Below are 7,835 nucleotides of genomic sequence, written 5' to 3'. Positions count from 1 at the left end.
GGCAACAAAAGCCAAAATTGAGAAATGGGCTCTAATTAAACTAAAGAGCTTCTGCACAGCAAAAGAAACTACCATCAGAGTGAACTTGGGCAACCTACAGAATGGGGGAAAATTTTTGCAATATACTCATCTGACAAAGGGCTAATATCCAGAACCTACAAAGAACTCAAACAAATTTACAAGAAAAAACCCCATCAAAAAGTGGGCAAAGGATATGAGCAGGCATTTCTCAAAAGAAGACATTTATGCAGCCAACAGACACATGAAAAATGCTCATCACTGGCCATCAAAGAAATGCAAATCAAAACCACAATAAGATACCATCTCACACCAGTTAGAATGGTGATCATTAAAAAGTCAGGAAACAGGTGCTGGAGAGGATGTGGAGAAATAGGAACACTTTTACACTGTTGGTGGGACTGTAAACTAGTTCAACCATTGTGGAAGACAGTGTGGCAATTCCTCAAGGATCTAGAACTAGAAATACCATTTGACCCAGCCATCCCATTACTGGGTATATACCCAAAGGATTATAAATCATGCTGCTATAAAGACATATGTACACATATGTTTCTTGTGGCACTATTCACAATAGCAAAGACTTGTAAACAACCCAAATGTCCGTCAATGATAGACTGGATTAAGAAAATGTGGCACATATACACCATGGAATACTATGCAGCCATAAAAAAGGATGAGTTCATGTCCTTTGTAGTGACATGAATGAAGCTAGAAACCATCATTCAGAGCAAACTATCGCAAGGACAGAAAACCAAACACCGCATGTTCTCACTCATAGGTGGGAATTGAACAATGAGAACACCTAGACACAGGGTGGGGAACATCACACACCGGGGCCTGTTGTGGGGTGGGAGAAGCGGGGAGGGATAGCATTAGAAGATATACCTAATGTAAATGACGAGTTAATAGGTGCAACACACTAACATGGCACGTGTATGCATATTAACAAACCTGCACATTGTGCACATGTACCTCAGAACTTAAAGTATAATTAAGAAAATAAAAAAGTCAATGGTTTAAGAAAAATAAAGTCCATGATGTTTAGACCATTCAATAAAACAGTTAAAAAAAAAAAAAAAAAAAGAATTATGGCCAAGAATTTTCTGCAGATGTGCTGGGAGAATGGGAGGCCTTTAATCCACTGCTGGCCCTGTTATACTCCTCTCAGCTGTCTTTATTCCCCATTTTTCTTAGGTTTAAAAAATATTTAATTGTGGTAGAATACACATAACATAAAATTTATCGGCCAGGCGTGGTAGCTCACGCCTGTAATCCCAGCACTTTGGGAGGCCGAGGTGGGCAGATCACCTGAGCTCGGGAGTTTGAAACCAGCCTGACCAACATGGAGAAACCCCGTCTCTACTAAAAATACAGAATTAGCCAGGCATGGTGGTGCATGCCTGTAATCCCAGCTACTCAGGAGGCTGAGGCAGGAGAATCGTTTGAGCCCAGGAGTCGGAGGTTGCAGTGAGCCGAGATCGCGCCATTGCACTCCAGACTGGGCAAAGATGGTGAAGCTTCGTCTCAAAAACAAACAAACAAACAAAAAAATTATCATTTTAACCATATTTAAGTGTACAAGTCAGAAATGTCAAGTACATTCAGGTTGTTGTACAGTGAATATCCTGAAGTTGTTTCATCTTGGAAAACTGAAACTCTATGCCAATTAAACAAGAACTCAATAGGATAATTTATTTATTAATTAATGCCTACTAACTTGTACGTAATGACAACTAGATGGCTTGCATTTAAAATATTTTAAGGCACAGAATAAATCTTTGTTCTTAATAGAAAAATTGAAAGATACAAATAAGCAAAAAGAAAAAATCTATAATTCAATAGTAAATTGAATTACATCTCATGTACGCCTGTTTATTTGAAGACTTTTCCTAAGCAAAAGTGGAGTCTTGTTTCCGTACCTTTTTTTTTACACAGTATATCCTGAACATCTTTCCATATCAACAGAGATCTCTATCATCACCATCTTTAAAGCATGTGTAGTATGCCATGGGAGGGATGTGTCATACTTTATGTAACCAACATCACTAAGCTGGCTGTCTTTTATCTGCTATTGTGAACAGTTTGATGCTTTTTAACAAATCTTCATAAGTAACAATAAAACCTTACCTCTAAAAACAAAGCTGTAATGCTGAGATTTCAGATGCAGTGCAAGTGGGGAGAGATAAAGATTTGGGTGAGAGTGTTTTCAGTGACTTCAACCCCCTTTGCACACTGTGACTTTGAAAACTGGGTCTCACAGAGGCCTGGCTCTCTTTAGTGGGTCATTCTCAGAGCCTCAGGGACTGCCCAGAAAGCAGGAACTCACCTGCTACCAGGTTTATTCACACTTACATCATTGCCCTTGGTCATTCTCTCTTCTTACACACTGTCTCCACTCTCACTGCCATACTTATGCTTCTACACTAAAAAGCTGCTTTCTCTCAAATGTTACCATACACGTTTAAAGATGAGGAAGCTCACACTCTCTGCAGAGGTTCTGGTTAGGAGTGTCTAAAAAATGCACAAAAAGCCCAGTCTCTTGCCTTCTTTGTCCCTAATCTCCCATAGAGAGGGGGTAACATAAACGTCTCCTGATGCACTAAAAGCTTTGTGCTGACTCATGAGATGTGCAGTACACACAAATGAAGGAACAAAAGATACCAGTTTTAAGAAACGGTTCTAGGTTTTTAGGGAGAGAGAAGAGGGAGAGGAGTGGAGAGGTGGGGAGGGGACGTTCTAAGAAGCAAGGTTTGGAAGTGCAATTCTTTCTTGTGAGCTATCTACCCTGGAAGGGATGGACCAGCCCGCTATCATCCCCAAACTGGCCGGATGTGTTGTGAGCACAGGTTAAACTTCATAGTGACCTGTGATCTGTCCATGGTGCTACTGAGGAGAGCCTGAAATCAAGATGCTCTCTCATTATAGCCCTTGTGCAGCACCCTCACCTATAAAATGGGTATCTCAACACCCCTCCCCACCTTACAGAGCTATTAAATGGATACAACGATGATAACAATGAATGTTAACTGAGAGTCACAGTGCTCCTGTGTACATACATACCCGGCTATGTATTTCCCGTACATGACCTCATTAGAACTCACTGCAGCCCTATGTACAGTATTCAAGGCCTTAAACAAAAGAGAAAACCAAGCCGAGAGAGGCTCTCTGACTTACTTCAAGTCACACAGTAGGTAAGAGGGGCAGTTGGAATTTCGTCCCAGGCTGCTTGGCTCCCAAGTCCTTGTGCCTGACCATCTCACTCCGTGACATAAGGCAACTCCTGCCAGGCTATGTGCACAGGAGTTGACCAACAGACTTAGCTCTCCTTTCTCTTCTAGTGAGTTCACTGTTCACCTCCAAGCCCCAGCCTCTGACATCAAGCTCTGGATTGTCTGCTGACTGAAGTGCTGGAAGACAAAGAAACTGAATAGAAGGAAGGCTCATGGGACCCTTCCTTCTATTAGTTTTCTCATTATTTAAAAACACAGACTCCCCTATGCCTGAATTTCCCATAGATTAGAGCCCTTCTCCTGCTTAAGAAATTCCAACAGCCTTCTCCTGGCATATCTCTGCTTGCATTTGGAGATTCTCTCCACTTAGACTCCACTAAAATGATCCAAACTCATCTTCTTTTATGCCGGAGCACACACTCTCCCCTGGTGGTCCTTGTGTCACACAATCTCATTCCATCTCTGGCCAGCACTGTCTGATAGAAACAGGCGACAAGCTGTGAATGTAATTTTAAATTTTCTAATACTCTCACATAAAAAGTAAAAAAAGAAAATGATAAAATTAATTATAATGATCTGTTTTATGTAACCCAGCATATCCAATAGATTACCTTTTAAGATGTAATCACATAAAATTGTAAATGAGATATTATACAATCTTTTTTTCATAGTTAGTCCTTGACATTTGGTGTGTATTTTGCACTGAGGGTGCATCTCCATTTGAATTAGGCATACATCTAGAACCCGTGTTACAAGTGACTTGTGCCTACTGTGCTGGAAATGTAGGTCCAGTCTTTTGTTCAGGCTCATTCCCCATGTGTAAAATCTCTCTCCTCCCCGTCAGCTAAGTGAAATCCTAAACATCACTCAAGGCTCAGCTCCAGCTGTGCTTCTAAAAGGAATCTCCTCGAACTCAGTCAACATGTGTTCTTCTCCCCTTGACTGTGTCCAGGCCTGCAGTTACGCTTTTCAACATTCCCCTGCAGATAGCATCGTCTCTGCCCCTTCACGCTAACACTGTCCCAACTCCACTGAAGCCCAGGGCGCTTCCCACCGCACTCTCTGCAGCAGTTCTCACTGGGTTCCTTATAACTTCTCTGGACTCTCCCTGTACCCCCGCTGAACTCTGCCAGTACCCTCATTCCTGATCACCTCTCCTTCTCCACACTCTCTTACCTTCACCTGCGAGCCCACATTCTCCTGACTGTTTCTTCCACTCTGACCACTTCTTAGTATCATATGGGGTCTTCTATTCTGCTTCCGTCCCTCATGTATTTTCTTTTGGATCTGACCCAGCTCCCTACTCGTTTTCTTCTCTCTCCTTAGTCTCTGCTTGGACTATTTCATCATTACCTTAGATTTCAGTTATTATGGATAAGCAGAGTCTATTCCTATCTTCACCTCCAGCCTTAATTTCTTCCTTTATATTCAGGTCAGAAAATACAATTGCATATGTAGGGAAGAAAAAGTGTATCTTTTCCTCACCCAATATGAGAGTAATGGCTGAGACTGCTATAACAGAAGACAGGTTAAAAAGAGAAGAGCATATAAATTTATTTTATTATGTTTTATGTAGCAAGAGTACCCTCAGAAATGAAAAACCAAAGGAATGGGACGATATGTATATTGTTATGGACAGCGGTGCAGAAGTATGACTGGAGAAAAAAAAAGGTATGATCTAAAGGGGGTACTTAGGAAGGCCTATATGTTCAGTTTCTTCCTGGGGTCCCTGTGTGGCATTCCTTTCCTTTAGGGATAGAACAGGATACCTGGTACGTGAGGGTATTCAGGGGAAAAGAGAAGATGAAGAGTCACCTTCCTAGGTTTGATGGTCTGCTTTAGGGAAGAAGGGGTGAGGAGAATGTTAGTTTCTGTGTTCTACTTCAGGGGAGAAAGGAGTGAGAGGTCAGAGGGACCTTCCAGCTTCTGCTGTTTTCTCAATTTCCAAGGCATCACATTTTGGGGTGGCATTTCCTGTACCCCATCACATACTTGACATGTCATTAGATTTGTCAATCTAACCCCAACACACATACGTGTTTGCACACACACTCACAGCACACCCATTTCTCCATTTGTCTCTGGTACACACATCCGCACTGTTACCTAATCCAGAATCCTAGAGCCATGCTTGATTCCTTCTTCTCCCTCACCTCCCAGATCCAATATCCAATCCACCAGCAGTTCAGGAATGCTGTAACTTCAAAAACTACCTCAAATGCAGCCTCTTCTCTTCATCTTCTGCCAGGAAACTTAGTCCAAGTCAAAATATTTTCTACCTGGACTTTTATTTTTGGACTGCTTTCCTTGCTTCAAGTTCAAAGCCCCTTCCATGGTCTTCATAATCTAGCCCCAAGCCCTTCTCCAACCTCATCTTCTACCTTTCTTCTCTTTCAAAACACTCCAAGCCTGCAGATCTTCTGTTATTAAAAGGTACAGTTTGTTGTAGTACAATTCACAGCACATGATAATCCTTTTCATTTCATTGTGTTTTTGAGGCTGGGTCTCATTCTGTCACCCAGGCTGGAGTACAGTGGCTTGACCGTGGCTCACTGCAGCCTCAACCTCCTGGGCTCTAGCAGTCTCCCAGAACAGCCTCCCAAGTAGCTGGGTCTACAGGCACATGCCACCACACACAGCTGATTTTTAAATTTCTTTTATTTTGTAGAGTTAGGTGTTTCCTTGTTTTGCTCAAACTGGTCTCGAACTCCTGTGCTCAAGCAATCCTCCCAATATGGCCTCCCAAGTGCTGGGATTACAGGTGTGAGCCACTGTACCTGTCCTCATCTTAATTTCAAAACAGTGGAAATTCATTACTTCCTAGACAAATCAAAGTGCCTAGTCCTCAGACTTGTCAGCAGAGCCCTGGACAGCCTCAGATTTGTTTTTAGGTACTCCTGGGTAAGTCATCAAGGGTAGAAATAAAATGGTAGAAGAGATCTTAAAAGCATTTCCATATTTGGGGCTGGATTATAATTCATGCTATTCCCCAGAGAAAATGGTCCTTTTTCCCAAAATCTCTAGAGAAGGATACACCACAGCCACTTTTAATGTCTGTTGACCTTTTCAGCCAGGAAGTTCTAATTCCTAACTCAAGTCCCTTCAGCTCTAGTTCAGTCTCAGCAGAATCCAAGATCATGCAATGACTGTCCCTCTGTGAGCCCATGTCTCCAGCCTGGCTGCTTCAGGTGAGCATTGGTGTGTGCCCTGTCCTAGGAGGAGCCTCATGTCTGAGTCAATGCTCTGCTCAAGCAGAGGACCATGGTGGTGGTTTGTAATCAGAGGCCATCTTTATTTTCCTTCTCCTGGACTTGGCTGCTGGAAAAGACTGTATCAGCAGGCTGTGGCTTCTAAGGAGAGAACACCTCCCCATACTGCTCAGCCATGCATGGAAGACTCTCTGCATTACCAAATGTCCTCTGAAGCAAGCCCTGTGGGGCCTCCACAGCAACTCAGGGTCACCACTCCAGACCCATGAGGGCTGCCTTATGAGGTCAACAGAATGAGAAGCTACCAGGATTCCCTCACTGCTTTCCAGACAAAGTCCAAAGGCTGCCTGGTGCAGACATGCCTCACCCTCTCTCCCCAGGACAGCTGGCTGTAGGACACCAGGAATGACCACCACCTTGACCTCTGAATCTCTAACATCAACAAGCATCCACTAGGGTCTTAGCCTACCTGTCTTTCCCATAAGAGAGAATAATAGAATGTAATAGATGTGTGTGTGTGTGTGTGTGTGTGTGTGTGTGTGTGTGTGTGTGTGTATAAGTGCAGGGGAGGTAGAATACACAAATCCATCTTTACAAATTTAATTGAAATACTGCCCTTCACTTTGTGCATTGGCACAAAATTGGCAGGTGCATCTTCATTTGAAAGTTTTTTTTTTTCTAACTAAGAAAATGTTCATGAACTTTCTCTGTGTGGTAAATGATAGAGGCTCCATAGACATTATTGGTAGAGTGAACGTTATACAATTAAAAAGCAATTCCTTCCTCCAGTTTTCCTGCAGTAACCAGTGCTCCTCACTCTCGAGCCCCAAGCCTTGGGTTTAGCGTGAGTATTTGCTAGTAAGAGTCTGTACCTATTGCCATCCTTGGAAGCATTCATAAGCATTTACTCACTAAAGGATGTATCCTACCTGAATTTTCTCAGAAAACTTAATTGTTATATGGATCTTAGTCTAGTTGTCTTTTAGCCATCTTTAGAACAAAGGGTTACCTAAATCTACTTTTTTCAAACTACAGCATGGAGACATGAGGGGGACCTGGGAGGGTGTCCAGAAAAGTCAAATCAGCAGTATAGATATGCCACACCCTCCTGGGGAAAACTGAGTAAAATAGGTTAATTTACTCACAGAATGACGAAATGATGTGAATTTTGTGCAGCAAAAACATTTAAAAGATATGGCGGGTTCTACTTCAGGCAACCCCCAACAAAATGATGAATGTTGTGAAGGTTAGAGGAGAGGACTTTAAAGGAAGCTTCAGGTTTGGGGTGTGTCTGAGACAGGGACAAGGAGTAGTGGCGAAGAGGACAGGGTTTGTAAGGCAGAAAATAGATTTTATTATTTTCTTTGAAGTGTGA

At 42.5% G+C, this 7,835-nt stretch overlaps 1 long non-coding RNA gene across 2 annotated transcripts in view; it reads left to right on the top strand.

Moving 5' to 3' along the window:
• LOC108531512 (uncharacterized) overlaps nucleotides 1–7,835 on the top strand; it is a 77,369-nt gene that overhangs the window by 30,537 nt on the left and 38,997 nt on the right. For both annotated transcript variants that reach the window (XR_001886178.1, XR_001886176.1), the window contains exons 2-3: nucleotides 4,828–4,922; nucleotides 6,322–6,439. This is a non-coding gene — a long non-coding RNA (uncharacterized LOC108531512). The remainder of the gene's footprint in view (nucleotides 1–4,827; nucleotides 4,923–6,321; nucleotides 6,440–7,835) is intronic.

This window comes from Rhinopithecus bieti, unplaced genomic scaffold (assembly GCF_001698545.2).
Source record: "Rhinopithecus bieti isolate Rb0 unplaced genomic scaffold, ASM169854v2 scaffold_9670, whole genome shotgun sequence".
Taxonomy (NCBI): Eukaryota; Metazoa; Chordata; class Mammalia; order Primates; family Cercopithecidae; genus Rhinopithecus; species Rhinopithecus bieti.
The sequence above is the reverse complement of the archived record's forward strand: the minus strand, read 5'-3'. Positions and strand labels throughout refer to the sequence as shown.